We start from the raw sequence: 15013 nt of genomic DNA on the forward strand, positions 1-15013 counted from the left end.
AGGCAGAGACACAGGCAGAGGGAGAAGCAGGCTCCATGTGGGGAGCCCGATATGGAACCAGATCCCGAGACCCGGATCACGGCCTGAGCCAGAGGCAGATGCTCCACCGCGGAGCCCCCCAGGCGCCCGAGCCTGCCCTGTGTTATATCTAGACGTATACCTTCCTGTTGCCCCTCAGGTGGCTCGTCCTGAAGGCCGGGGAGCGCTTAGCGACCCTTGCAGTGCCCGTACTCTGTGGGCTTCAGGTGCTTGGTAGGTGTGCATGCAAACCCTCCACTGCCAGATATGTTCTAGATGATTCACACCCTTGTTATTTCATGATACGCAGTGGAGTTGCCGACAAAAGACGGGCACTTACTGCAGCTGATGCCCTAGAAGGGCCTGAGGGACAGGAGGCCTTCCCGCCCCACACCCACCCTGTGCGGGCATTGCCAGTCTTCATCTGTCAGTAGGAGAGGGAGGAATGGCATCTCTGTGCTTTGATTGACGTCGAACATTAGCTGGGATGGACGTCCTGTCAGCGTCAGCTAGCTCATAGGTACGTGCACATACATGCAACACACACATGATTTCCTTTACTAAGACTTCCGTGCATATTCTTTGTTCTTTTTCTCTTTTAGGGTGTTCGTCTTGTTGTTCGTATGGCCTTTTCCTACATTAAGAATTTTAATGCTCTCGCGTGTTGCCAGTTTATGAATCCTATAAAGCTTGTTTCCTCGAATGAATTGCCTGCCTGAGTGCCTCTGCTCCTACAGTTTCTCTGGAAAAACCATTCCTTCCTTTTCCACCCTTCTCATTCTCCTCCACCCTCCTCTCCTTGTTGCACTTCCTTGAATGCTCTTAACCCGGTCAACTCCTGCTCATCCTTTGTAGCTTAGTTTCTTTCTTTTTTTTTTTTTAATTTTTATTTATTTATGATAGTCACACACACACACACACACACAGAGGCAGAGACACAGGCAGAGGGAGAAGCAGGCTCCATGCACCGGGAGCCCGACGTGGGATTCGATCCTGGGTCTCCAGGATCGCGCCCTGGGCCAAAGGCAGGCGCCAAACCGCTGCGCCATCCAGGGATCCCCCGTAGCTTAGTTTCAATACTACTGCTTAGGATCGGCCTCGAGTCCTGGCCCCTCTCCCCACGATTCTCTGCCATAACAGCCTTCGTGCTACCCGGTGGGGCCCCGACCATTTGCGATTATGTGCACGTTTAATGTTTTAGTCACCACCACAGAAGAAACCCCTTCAAGGGCTGGGGATAGAATCTGTTTGGTTTAAAATAAGGGAGTGAACGAATGCAACAGCCAGGTGGTTCTCTTGGATCAGTAGTTGATGAAGTCACACCACAGTCTCATTTCTGTTTCGTCAGGTGGTAAAGCCCTGTCTAAAGACTTACACTCAGAAAAACGTACATGTTTGCTGAATGACAGTGGAAATGAGAGTTTTGTCAAATAGGTGGATGAGCAAGAGGGTTAATGTGCATCTGAAGGCACATCTTGGGGAGTAGGTGCGCTGAGCCGTTCCAGGGTGCCGCCCCTGCTGGCTCTGGGGCTCTGTGTGCCATTCACGCAGCCCCTGAGGGGCTCATGGCGCCGCGTCCAGGGGCAGCACATCTTACAGCTCTCTCTAAAAGATGAAGCTGGGGCTGAGCTATGCGAGGCGCGTCAACATTCACAGCAGGCTGATTTCTGCAGGGCACGCGCGACTCTGATCTGATTACCGGGTATTTTCACACGTGGTAGATGCATGTTAAGGGCGGTCACATGCTCCGTGGTGAGAAGTGGGAAACTGAAATCCTGACCTTCTGTGATTCTGCCTCAAGTACTCTCGTAGCACAGAAGGTGTATCTTTGGTGTTTTACATGTGGGTGTAGGCGCACACGAACGTGTGGGTACATGTGTGCTGTCAGATGCGACCCGGGGCTTCTTCGGCTAGTTAGCCAGGCTGTGGGTGCGACCGCTCTGCCCACGGCCGTGGGACCTGCTGTGCTTCTCTCCCGGCTTGACCGCTGTAAATACTTCTGTGTAGTTTCTTTTCTGGAATACGGTTTTCTCAGATCAGGAGGAACACCAAAGCTGAAGAACCGCGGGGCTGCTATCAATTACAGTGTTTGCAACTGTGGCTCCAGATGAAAGGATGACTAGTGGTTTAATGTATCAGACACTATCGTGAGCAAGTTCTGGTGGATCACATCTGGGTGTGTTCCCCTGGCCCCGACGGAGGGTGAGCCAGGAGTGACGGGGCTGGGAGCATCCTCGGGGTGGGGCTGGATCCCACGGTGCGGGGGGGTGTCGGGGAGGACGCTGCTGTAGGCGGGCTGTGCGCAGGGCCCGCGGCACGTGATCTGTAGCTGCTCCAAATCGGCCTCTTGGAATGTGGCTTGAACGCAGCTCTTTTGGGGTGGCTGGCATCTTCAGCTTGGTCCTCTTTTATGTGTATTTCGTACACCGCCTCAAATGATTTTTTTTTTTAAGATTTTACTTATTGGGATCCCTGGGTGGCACAGTGGTTTAGCGCCTGCCTTTGGCCCAGGACGCGATCCTGGATACCTGGGATCGAATCCCACGTCGGGCTCCCGGTGCATGGAGACTGCTTCTCCCTCTGCCTGTGTCTCTGCCTCTCTCTCTCTCTCTCTCTGTATGACCATCATAAATAAATAAAAAAAAATTAAAAAAAAAAAAGATTTTACTTATTTATTCATGAGAGACACAGAGAGTGAGGCAGAGACATAGGCCGAGGGAAAAGCAGGCTCCATGCAGGGAGCCCGATGCAAGACTCGATCCCGGAACCTTGGGGTCACGGCCTGGGCCGAAGGCAGATGCTCAACCACTGAGCCACCCAGGCATCCCCCCACCCCCCCAACCGCAGATGATCTTTAAAAAACGACCAGCCGTACTGCAGACCTGCTGATGAGGCCCTCTGGTTGCTTTGACTCAGCACACGGATAAATTTAATGCTGAGCTCGGGGAATTATTCCGGTCCTGAATCGTTGCTGCCACGGCTGGTCCCTCGCAGCAAGAGTTTGTTGATCATCCCGGCTGTACTCACTACACGGGCGCTGGGGATCGACGGGCTGTGGATGGGAGCCCCGGGGTACTTCCCCCAGACTTGATCCTAAGCATATAGAAATGGCTTATTTCTTTACAATAACTGGAATAATCGCTTCCTTAGCTAGTGAAGATCTCAACATTCCTTTGGTTCTAATTCTGTGTATTTCCTGCATCTGAGACACTTTTTTTTACCTGTGTGGGTTCTTATGGTATCAGTGACCCAGTTAGATCAATACCTTTTATCACAGTAGTGATTTTGTCAATGAGAATAGTTGGTCCATCGACATTTACAAAACTTGAGAGTCAGGAGCAGCGTGAGCATCATCGGCTAGTATTTGGAAGGTGGCTAAGCTTGTCTTCCTCTCACAGCTTGTTACCAGCTGCCATTTGAGGTTTCACATCACGTCCTTTTGTTAACAGAGGAGATGAAGGACCCAGCCGGCTTCTCTGTTCTCACAGTCGTTAGGTATCTGGACCGTCTTCGATACATTTTTTCTAATTTCTCAGGTTATTTGGTCTTTGGGGGTGATGTTTTCTTGCTGAAAAAAGCAACCACAGGTTTCCTGGGTGCAGTCGGTGATCTGCCTGGCATCAAGCAATGCATTAGACACATGGTCTGTAATGATTTGTCATTTTAATGATTTAAGCTAAAATTAGCTTTATTTTATTTTTTTTTAAAGATTTATTTATTTATTTATTTCTGATAGACACACAGAGAGAGGTAGAGACACAGGCAGGGGAGGATCAGGCTCCATGCAGGGAGCCTGACGCGGGACTCGATCCTGGGACCCGGGATCACGCCCTGGGCCGAAGGTGGCTCTAAACCACTGTGCCACCTGGGCCACCCCCCAGGGAATTGGTTTAACAGTCAAGAGGCAAAACGGGAGTGGACGGCAGCGGAGAGCCAGGGACCCCGGGGCTGGGGGGTGGGGGGACCGCCGCCAGAGCCACACACCTGGAGCAGGAGTCAGGAGGGCCTGGAGGCCCTGAGACATAGAGCAGGGTGGGCCGCAGGCGGTGGAGCCGCGAGGGCAGCCGGGACGGTCGGAGTCGTGCTTGGCTCTGCGGTGGCCCTGGCCGCACGCGGCTGTTTAAATTAAATGTGAAATTTGGCTCCTCAGCTGCAGCGGCTGCATTTCGAGTGTTTAGGGGCACGCGGGGTTCCCTCGCCGCCGAGAGTTGCTGGGCCACGCTGCTCCGTCCGCCGGCGTGAGGATGGTGGGGTCACCGCGCGGGGACCAGTAGGCGCAGAGACGTAGGGGGAGCGGACGGCTCTCGGCCGGGGCGGGAGCACGGAGAAGACGGAGGCTTGTCCCCGTGGCCGACCCGCTGGCGCTCCGGGAGCGAGGGGGGCAGCCGGCGGGAGGCCTGTGTTGGAGGTGGGGAGCCCAGGCTTCCGTGGGGCCGTGGGGTCAAGGCTGCAGCAGCTCCGGGCTGGCAGCTGTGCGCCTGTTAGGGGTTGGGCTAGACACAGGCATGCGGGGCTGTCCGCACGGAAGTGACTGTTGGACGTTCGGGAGGAGGGCCGCCCGCTTAGGGCTGGGACCCGGCCGGGCACAGGTGCACGGGGAGCCCACCCGCGGCCTGCACCCTGGCCAGTCGGGATGGCGACTCCCTCCGAAGCCGCCATGCACGCGGCCCAGCTGCCTGGGAAAGTCATCGACGGCGGAACACCAGGGGCGACCACAGGACAGCGGGCCAGTTGGAGGTCCCGACGGAAGCAAAAGGCCAATCGTGTAGGAAGGAGGTGGTGTCAAGAGCCACAGGGACGGCGGGAAGCGGGTGCCGCTGGGAGGAGACCGGGTCTTCCGGGAGATGCTGCATGGGGTGGGCGCAGACGAGGCTTCAGGAGACGCGGACACGGGACGGAAGGGCCAGAGGGGTGACCCCGGGGAGGAGCGCCGGGGGCGGGGGCTCAGTCCATTAAGGGACCCTCGACGTTGGGTCCCAGGGTCCCAGGGTTGCGAGATGGAGCCTGCTCTGGGCTCCACCCCGGGTGTGGGGTCTGCTTGACACTCTCCCCGCCCCCGCTCTCACTCGCACCCCGAGAAGGAAAAGTCCCACTGGAGGTTGACGCGGCTGCGGATCCGTCCGGTACGTCGACACCCATGGGCACTTACGGTGTGTGCGGCCGTAGGTCCTGGGGGTGGCTGCTGTGGACAGCCCGTCCCTTCCAGTGAGGTGCCAGCGGGAGTGGGGATCTGCAGGGGTGAGCCGCGGGGCGTGGGGGATGAGCCACTTGTGGCTGCCCAGCAGAGGCCACGGGCGGGAGGCGAGGGGGCAGCGGGAGCGGGGGGCCGACTGTGGTTCCAAGGGGGCCGTGGCTCACCCAAGGCCAGACCCCGAGGACGGTTATAAAGGAGGTGGGGGGCGGGGGCTGGGCCTAGAGTCACGGAGGGCGGGAGGGGATGCTGAGGAGGCAGGTGTCGCTTTAGGAGAAGCTTGGGGACGAGCCGGTCCCAAAATCTTGTGAACCTGTTTTCTACCTGTAACCTTGGAGCTAGTGCTTCATAGAATCGGACTTGAGGGGTCTTGGTCTTGGCGTTCCAGACATGATGTGGTTGGTACTCCTGACAGCCGGGGGGCCTGCCGTGAGGGGGCAGCTGGGGAGCCCCCCAGGGGACAGCAGGGGAGCCCCCCAGAGGACAGCCGTGGAGTCCCCTGAGGGGACAGCAGGGACCCCCCCCCCCGAGGGGACAGCAGGGGAGCCCTCAGGGGGCAGCGGGGGAGCCTCTCCAGGGGGCAGCGGGGACCTCCCCCAAGGGGACAGCTGGGGAGCCCCCCAGGGGACAGTAGGGGAGTCCCCAGGGGACAGCAGGGCCTCTTCCAAAAGCCAGCACCTCCTGAGCACCGATGAACTCACCGAATCCTTGCATAAACGTGAGGACCGGGACGAGGAGACCCCTCCTGTCCCCTGCTTCGCCGACGAGGAAACTGAGGCAGCACGTGCTGCAGTGGAAAGTTGCCCGCGGCCAGGATGTGGGGAAACCAGTCTCAACCCCGCACTGCTCCGGCGCCCGTGGCCGCGGCCCTCCCATTCGAGGGCTAAAGGCCGCCTGGCTTGTGGGTGTGCGTTTCCTTGCTTATGGTGACCAAGGACATTTTGCCTCCCTTGATGCACAGTTGTATTGGGAGTTGCACAACTTTTACTGTCTTTTGCTGGAAACAAAACAAAACAAACCCCAAAACCACACACACACACACACACAAAACATAAAAGAAAATTACACGTGTTGTTTCTGAGAAGCTGAGGCTCCGTGGTCGCCTTTCACTGTGTGGATCCCTAACCCCCGACTCAAATCATGAGTATAGTCTTTGCTTATTGTGACCCCCCCATCCCCCCCCTCCCGCCCACTGGGATGTGTGTTGTGACCTTAGCACAAAAATAACAGAAAAGGCCTTATTACTGAGGTTGCCTTTGGGGCCGGTGCCTGATTTCTGTTAGGTTTGTGAAAGCTTGGCAATGTCTTACGGGCTGGGGGGCCTTCCACATAATCTGGATTTTTTTTTTTGTGGGGTGGGGTTAGCAAAGCATCAGCCTGAGTGGCATTTCCCCTTCACATCCTGTCCCTTTCCTTTGCATGGAAATGATTACTTTAGTTGAAAAGCATAAAGGAGAAAAGCCCCGAGACCTAAGTAAGATCCTGATGAAGCGAACATGTGCAGTGCACGGCCGCTCGTCGGCCTGGGCCGTGATTGATGGTTCCGTGGGCCGGTCTAAATCAGTAGCATGTTTTTGGGGCAGCTCGCGGAAAACCCACCTATTTAGCATCCTGGCCGGCGTCAGCAAGGGCGCTGCTGCTCCGGGTCTGTGCGGTGCTTTGTGTGATAAATAGTAAATAATAATAAATAATAATAAATAATACATAATAATAAATAAAGGGAACCGTCGAGTTGAGCATCTGGCTGATGGAAAGACTGACTTGAAAGCACGCTGAACTCTGGGGTGGATCCAGCCCCAACATCTGGTGCAGGGACTTGATGGATTGGGGAGGGGGGCAGGATGCTTGGCATGTGCGCATTCGGCCCTAGAATGTTCCTTTCAAGTTGTTTGTTCTGGTCCCAGTGGACTTGTATTCTTTAGGAAATAAAAAGACAACTGCAAAAAGGATTAATTAGATTCCATTTCCCTGCAGAGGGGGCAGAAAAAAAGATCTTTATGGGTAGCTCGCCGTTTAGGAGGAGAGTTTTCATTGGAAATGTGACGTCCCACGGGGTTGACTTCCGCCTTGAGTAGCTGTAATCCAGGAGATGGCTCAAGAAGAAAAAAAAAAAAAAAGTTGTAACGTCATAAAGGCAAAAAAGATAACAGAAGACGAGAGACCAAGAATCCCATGGGAAGCATGAGAGCATTTGGTGTAGAGGAGCACAAGTAGTTCAAACATAAACTAAAAAAACCAAAAAACTAAAACAAAAAAGAAATGCTTTGAATCACCTAGAAAAGCATAAGTAAAAAAAAAAGTAAAAAAAAAAAAGTAAAAAAAGTAAAAAAAAAAGTAAAAAAAAAAGAAAAGCATAAGTAAGTCCTCGGTTTGTGCTGGGTGCATCTTGAGATTTTTGAACTTTTGTACGTTACATAAACTAAAAAGAGCACGAGTTTTATACCAGTGACCCAAAACCACGAAGTAATTTACTTTTATTAGCATTGGAGTAAATACCAGTGTTTTCTGGCTTGTGGCTTGGATATGAAACATAAAAGAGGAAAAAAAATCTGTTTGGCTTTTTTTCCCCCCCAAAACTAAGACAGCTGGCAAAAGCCAACATTTTGCCTTACTTATAATGGCCCGGAAATTTAAAATAGACCTTTGCTTTTTCGGAGTTTATATTGGAATTCCAGCCCTCCATGGAGTCTGGGAGCAGGTTTCACAGCACACGTGGGCCCCACGCAGCCTGCAGCCCGTGAGAGGCCGGGGTGCCCGCGGGTGGGGCGGCCGTTCACCCCGGCGAGGTGACGGGTTGACGAATTTTTTTCCTTTTTTTTAAGTTTTCTTTTTTTACTGTGAAGTTCTGTGCGACACCTTGAAGGCCCGCGGGCCAGCAGGGAAGCAGGGTGCCAGCTGTTTAAGACCTGGACACTGTCCACTTCCTGGGGGTCGTCTCTTCTTTTGATGAAAAACCTGCGTTTTATGTCATCGGTGACCGTCCAACACGAGACTTCCTTACCTGTTTTTAGGGCTCCGACCAGGAGAAAGCAAGAGGTGCTCCGGGGTCTTCCCTTTGCCAGGGCACTGTCTAGGCCCCAGGGCTTTTAGGGTTGGTGCAGACCTGGCCGACAGGCTCGCTGCGGTGGCTTCCTGGGTGGGCGTCTCCGTGGGGCCCTCACCCGGGCCTGCTCCCCTGCAGGGTCTTCCTCAGGCACGTCTGGCCTGTCGCCCCTTGTCTCGCTCTGCTCAGGGTCACTCCGCAGCTCCCGCTGCTCCTGGGCTCGCTCGGCGTCTGGCGTGCCTGCAGGACCTTGGGGCCCTCGGGAGCCGGGTGCGGGTGGGGTCCCGGGTGCAGGTGGGGTCTCAAGTGCCGGCTGGGGTCCTGGGTTGGCTCTGCTCACCCAGCTCCCTTGGCCACCGAAGGAGCACTCTCCGCCCCGGTGGCTGTGTCCCCGACCGGGGCTGTGGGGGGGGACCCTGCGCTGTCTGCCCCCCGCCCCGCCCAAACTGCCCCACTTCTCTCCTGCCCGCGTCCCCGGCAGCGTAGCGCGGAGGCCCTGACTGCTACGGCCCTTGGTGCCTGTTGCCCTGTTCACAGGCTCCGCCGGGTCCCGAGGTTGCTCCCCACATGGCCCCACATCACCTTCCTTTTGGACCACTTGGATCCGTGACCTCCCCCACCCGGGGCTCCCACCTGCCCCCACCTGCCCCCACCTGATCCTACCCGGGCGGTTGGCCCAACGAGGTTCCAGACCCGCGGTGCCTCGGGTGATGCTCCCGGGCCGCTGCCACCTGCGGTGGGGGGGTCCTTGGTGTTCTCGGCCACGTGACCCTTCCAAGGCGCCGCTTCCCTCAACTTTGGGACTCCAGGCCTTGAGTTAGGGCCCCGTCTATAGGGACGTGGTGGGAGGGGTTGCTCAGTGATGGAGCATCTGCCTTCGGCCCAGGCTGTGACCCTGGGGTCCCGGGATTGATTCCCACGTTGGGCTTCCCGCAGGGAGCCTGCTTCTCCCTCTGCCTGCGTCTCTGCCTCTCTGTGTCTCTCATGAATAAATAAAATCTTAAAAAAGAAATTCCTCTTCCAAAGCCCAAGTAATAGTTTTTTTTTTATCTATGTAGAAAATCTGAAGCCTATTTTCCCATAGAGCAGGGGTCAGCACACTGCGGCCCACCGCCTGGTTTTATAACTAAAGGTCTATGGGGAAAAAAAAAATAAAGGTCTATGGAAACCTCGCCCACTCGTGGATGTTGGTGCAGGGCCGTTTCCACACTACAAGGGTCGGGTTGAGTGGCAACACGGTCCGCAGGGCTCCTGAAGCTGAAGGGGCGGGCCTGTCCGCCTGAAACCTTGGCGTCCCCCAGGCCAGGGGAGCGGTACTTTGGTGATGAAAGCAAATAACCCGAATCTGCCGCGTAGCCCTGTGAGGTGGGCCGGGGGCCTTAAGCGCCCCGCACTGTGCGGATCCCGCACAGCTGTGTCCATCCCGCACCCCTGCGCTTCGTCCCCACCCAGGACAGCTGCCTGGGCCCCACGCGGCACCGGCCTTCCCGTGACCGGCTGCTGTCCGCGGTGCCCCCGCCCTCAAGCCTCAGTGGGTCCCCTGGACGCCCGTCGCGGGTCCTGCACCCGTCCCCCACCGGCTGGTCCTGCGGTGGCTTCTGTCCTTCCGCTATTGCCAGGGAGGTGGCCGTGCGCTGAGCCCTGAGAGTCCCTGCCAGTCTGTCGCATCCCTTTCTGACCCGACGTGTCGCGGATCCTGCCTGTGGGGGATTCGGGCCTGGCTGTGGCCCCCATCCTCACGTTGCACGTAATGTTCCCGGAGCTCGGGGGCACCGGCGTTGTGCATCGTACGGCTTGGGTGGAAAACAGGGTCTCGGCCTCGTGTCCACGGGGGCCCCTGGGCCCAGAGGCCAAGCGCTGCTCGGCCTGCGCTCAGCAGCGTCGGGGCGCCGTTCCCGCCGGGCTGGAGCCTACTCCACCGGGCGCCTGTTGATGTGTGGCGGTGGCCTGTCCTCCTGTCCTCCTCCTGTTCTTCACGTCGTAAAAGTGCAAGCTCTCTGGGGGTCTGCGCATTCAGGATAGCAGATTTACGGGGTGAAGTTTGCATGTTTGCTTTTATTTTATTTTATTATTTTTTTGGAGATTTTAAAATTTAATTATTCATGAAAGACACCCAGAGAGAGGCAGAGACCCAGGCAGAGGGAGAGGCAGGCTCCATGCAGGGAGCCCGACGCAGAACTCGAACCCAGGTCTCCATGAGGGTGGTGCTAAACCACTAAGCTCCCTAGGCTGCTAGTTTCCTTTTATTTTTATAGGTCCACAGTCAGTTGAACACAATTACAAAACCTAAAGAAGTAGAGGCATTCTTTTTAATTTTAGGTTTTCAAAATTTGAGGCTTTTTCCTTCTTCCTCCGTCCCTCTCCCCTCCAAACCCTCCCCTCCCTTCCCTTCCTCCCTCCCTCCCTCCCTTTTTCCTCCTTCCCTCCCTCCTTCCTTCTTTCCTTCCTCCCTTCTTCCTTCCTCCTCCCTTATTTCCTTGCTTCCTTCCTTCCATAATTTATTTAGTGGCAAAACTCTAACCTGATCCTAAATGACTCCAGGCTGTTCATTATCTTTATTTACTCCATTTAACATGAACATTCCGATTCTTTGCCACAAAAACACTGTGTTTGGTTACAGGGCACTCAGCCAGACCTCTTGGAGATGTTACGTAATAGACCGTACCTACATTAAATGACCTTCCAAAAATCGAAGAAACGGTAAACCACCTTCAGGAGCGTGGGGCACGGCTTCAGCCCTGCGTTATCTAGGATCTGTTTTGCTCTCATTCAGATGAGATCAAAGGTGGCGATGACGTTCTAGGTCCTTTTAGCTGCTCTTGCTGTCTCATCTTCGGCCACCACAGCATGTGAGTAGCTGCACAGCTTTCTAACCCGGGCTTGGATCTGCCAGGAATGTGCGGGAAGCTCGTTTGTTGAGAGATTCTTATTTTTAAGGAGCTGCAAAGCTGTCGCATTACCCAGGAAACCCAGGCACGGTGTTTATCTTAGTGCTTTTCACACCCTTCTTCCCAGGAGACTCCGCGGAGAATCTGTCATCTGGGCTCCACTTAAACATGGTCAGATGGGCAGCTTTCACCGATTGTAAGGTTGTCACAGGGTCATCCTGTGAATCGACGGGGCTATAGACCGCGGTGGCCTCCTGGGAGGTGCAAGGTCAGTCAGCTGTGCCTCTGGGTAGTTGAGCCCTGGGGGATTTAAACCACCACAGGGGCAGCCCGGGGGGCTCAGCGGTTTAGCACCTGCCTTCAGCCCAGGGCCTGACCCCAGGGTCCCGGGATTGAGTCCTGCCTCGGGCTCCCTGCATGGAGCCTGCTTCTCCCTCTGCCTGGGTCTCTGCCTCTCTCTGTGTCTCTCATGAATAAATAAATAAAATCTTAAAAAAAAAAAAAAACACCGCAACAATTGAGGGGCACCTGGGTGGCTCAGTCCATTAAGTGTCCAACTCTTGATTTCAGCTCAGGTCCCGATCCCTGGGGTCACGAGATCGAGTCTTGGGTCGTTGGGCTCCACACTCAGCAGGTAATTTGCTTGAGATTCTCTTTCTCCCTCTCCCTCGGCCCCTCCCCTCTAAATCTTCAAAACCATATAAAAAAAAATAAACCACTTCCACAGTTGAAATGAAGCCAACCACATCTGAGTGATGGACCCTTTTCCACCTTTGTTGACCTCGCTTCTTTTTTGGGGGGAAAATAGGATCCTTTATGTCGTTCCAGGGTACAGAAGCGTGGTCACAACTCAAAACTCGTACCATGCTGGTTGATTTTCTGCCTCCTTCTTTATTTTTATTTTTTTTGAAAATATTTTATTTATTTATTTATTTATTTATTTATTCATTCATTCATTCATTCATTCATTCATTCATGAAAGAGAGAGAGAAGCAGAGACACAGGCAGAGGGAGAAGCAGGCCCCATGCAGGGAGCCTGATGCGGGACCAGATCCCAGGTCTCCAGGATCACGCCCCGGGCCAAAGGCAGGCGCCAAACCGCTGAGCCACCCAGGGATCCCTGCCTCCTTCTTTAATTCAGGGATAGATTCCCCACATTTTTGCGTGTTGCCTCTCTGGATGTCCCATCCATCAGTGACTCCCATGTCTCGTCAAAGTGAGAGATGGAGGGAACCCTGAACGTGGGCTGAGGGCCACGCTTGCATCCTGGGCATTTTCTATGGTGTCTGACGTGTGACCGGCTACACACAGTCCAGAAAAACTTTCCTTTTAGTTCTAACACCCCATCTTTCAGGATAATATCATTGCTGCCGGTTTTGAAAGACTTGCAAAGATTCTTCTGGCTTTGAGTTTCTTCTGGCTTTCAAGTTTAGAGTTCCTCAAAGAAACAAGCCGCAGGATCTCGGGCTCGCGGACGACAGCTACAAAGCTAGAGGGGTTCTTGAGCCAGAGCTCCAGGAGGGGATGAGGGAGGGATGGGCCCTCAGATGGCGGCTTTTCCTTCATCTACCCCAGGCTGTGTGCATACTCACCATCCCCTGGCAAATTGCTCACGTCAGCGTCCCCTGTTGCCCAGATCCAACAGGTAACGCCCCGCTCTCACCTCGCACAACCCCTCGGCACCGGTGGACCGCCAACCACGCCTTCCCTCTTCAAACATTTTTCGTCCTCCTCTTTTTTTTTTTTTTTTTTTCGTCCTCCTCTTATAATTGGCCTCCTGGCACATGAGCTGTTCCCTCCAGTTCTCCTTTGCTGGGCTCTTCTCTTTTTCCTGACTTTCAATGGTTGGCCGGCCCCAGGGCTCAGCCATCGGACCTCTTCTCTTGCTCATGGACGGTTTATGGCTGATTTTATCTCGTGGTCTATGTCAAAGCACGTACCTCTAGCCCCTTGCCTCCAAGCTCGACTGTATCTCTTTCCCCGGTGTCTCCACTGGGGTATCACACGGTCGTCTCAGTCTGGATAGGAATAAAATGCTGCTCTCGATTTTTCTTTCCGGAGCTGCTCCTCTCCAAGCCCTCCCTGTCTGAGTGGCTTGTACCACCGTGCATCCTGTTGTTCACAACGTACAGATATTCTCGACTCTTCTCCTTTGCTGATATCTCTTGCTTGGTTAGTCCAGCAGCAAACCTCTTAGCTTCTGTCTTCAAAATAAGCCTGGGATCTGACCACTTCTCAACGCCCCCGTGGCTACTGCCTAGGCCAAATTACCGTTTTTCTCACCCGGCCTATGCGGTTCTGTCCTCAGTGTCTTCCTAGCATCAATCTTGCTCATGTGTCTCGCCGTGTCAATTCTCCATCCAATGGCCAGAGTAATTTTTTAAAATGTTACTCGGGGATTCCCTGGGTGGCTCAGCAGTTTGGCGCCTGCCTTTGGCCCAGGGCGCGATCCTGGAGTCTTGGGATCGAGTCCCACATCAGGCTCCTGGCATGGAGCCTGCTTCTCCCTCTGCCTGTGTCTCTGCCTCTCTCTATCTCTCATGAATAAATAAATAAAATATTAAAAATAAAATGTTAATCAAATCACATCACTTCCCCGCTTAAAACTCTGTTTCCAGTGGCTTTGAACAGAGTAAGTCACGAGGTCCTTGTCATTGTCTGTAAGGCTATTAGCTGCCTCTCTGCCCACGTCTCGTTGGCCTGCTACCATCACTGGCTCCGTTTCAGCCATCCTTGCTTCTTCTTCACCAGGAATGCTGTATCCATCCACCTGTGGGCCTGGAGCTTGCATTTCTCAGCCTGTAATGCCTTGCCCTTGGCAATGAGCGGTGCTCACTACCTCCTTCGTTGTCTGATTATGGGTCACTTCTTTGGTGAAGCCTTTTTAATGTAAACTATCTCCAGCAGCCAACCGTTCTTTCCACTTTTTATCCCCTTGTTTTGCTCTATTTCTCTTCATAGCTCTTATCACGACCCTATATCACGTCGTTTATTATCTGTGTTGTCTACTAGACGGTGCTGTTGATTCAGAGACTGCATCTCCAGGGTCTAGAATAGCATCAGAATACGTGCTCTGTAAATAAGTGTTGAATTCCTTAATCTACTCAGAAACCCAGGGACAAAACACACAGGTTCTAATGGCCGTTCTGGGTAGATTACACCAACAGTTCTCACATGCTCTCATATGCATCATCTCGTTTAATCCTTACTTAAGATCAGTGCTATCAAAAAAAAAATAGATCAGTGCTATCATCTTCCCTGTGTTAGAGGTGAGGAAAGAGCTTCGTACAGATGTACGTCATCACATAGAGAATTAGTGGCGGGGGCAGGATTTAAGCCCAGATCTTTTTTTTTTTTTTTAAGCCCAGATCTTTTGATCATAAATCCTATCTATTTCGCAGATGAGAGACAATAAGTGCTTTGGGAATTGGAGAGAAATCTGGGTTACCAGGAAATATAGGCCCTCGTGGGTGCTTTGTGGAAATCTTAGAGTATTAGTATCTGGAGATCTGCATGTGGGACGGGGCACGTGCAAAGGGTGAAGGCATTCTGAATGCTGTTAACGGCCGAGCAAAGGCAAAGAAGCAGGGGTGTGTGTGGGGAATTCACGGGAAGAGGAGACTCCTGTAGTGGGTTCCTTGACCAGCAGTTTGCAGGTAGGGCTTGAGCTCCAGGCAGTAGGAGACATTTGGAAATATTTAAATCAAGACTGCCACAAGCAGACAGGTACTGCAGAGACCTCCTGGCTTGGTCATCAGTGCAAAGACGAGGGGGCGGAGGGGAGCAGAGTGGGACAAGCAGGAGCAAGGGCCTGGGTTGGAAGGATTTGCTCTGAAAGCAAGAGAGGCAATTCATAGAGGTAGATAAAAAAAA

The 15013-nt window shown here is 53.8% G+C and overlaps 1 protein-coding gene across 13 annotated transcripts in view; it reads left to right on the forward strand.

Moving 5' to 3' along the window:
* Positions 1–15013, forward strand: part of LIMCH1 (LIM and calponin homology domains 1) — a 296259-nt gene that overhangs the window by 86175 nt on the left and 195071 nt on the right. The gene's annotated exons all lie outside the window — the stretch shown is intronic.

The sequence above is a fragment of the Canis lupus genome, chromosome 13, assembly GCF_003254725.2.
Source record: "Canis lupus dingo isolate Sandy chromosome 13, ASM325472v2, whole genome shotgun sequence".
Classification (NCBI taxonomy): Eukaryota; Metazoa; Chordata; class Mammalia; order Carnivora; family Canidae; genus Canis; species Canis lupus.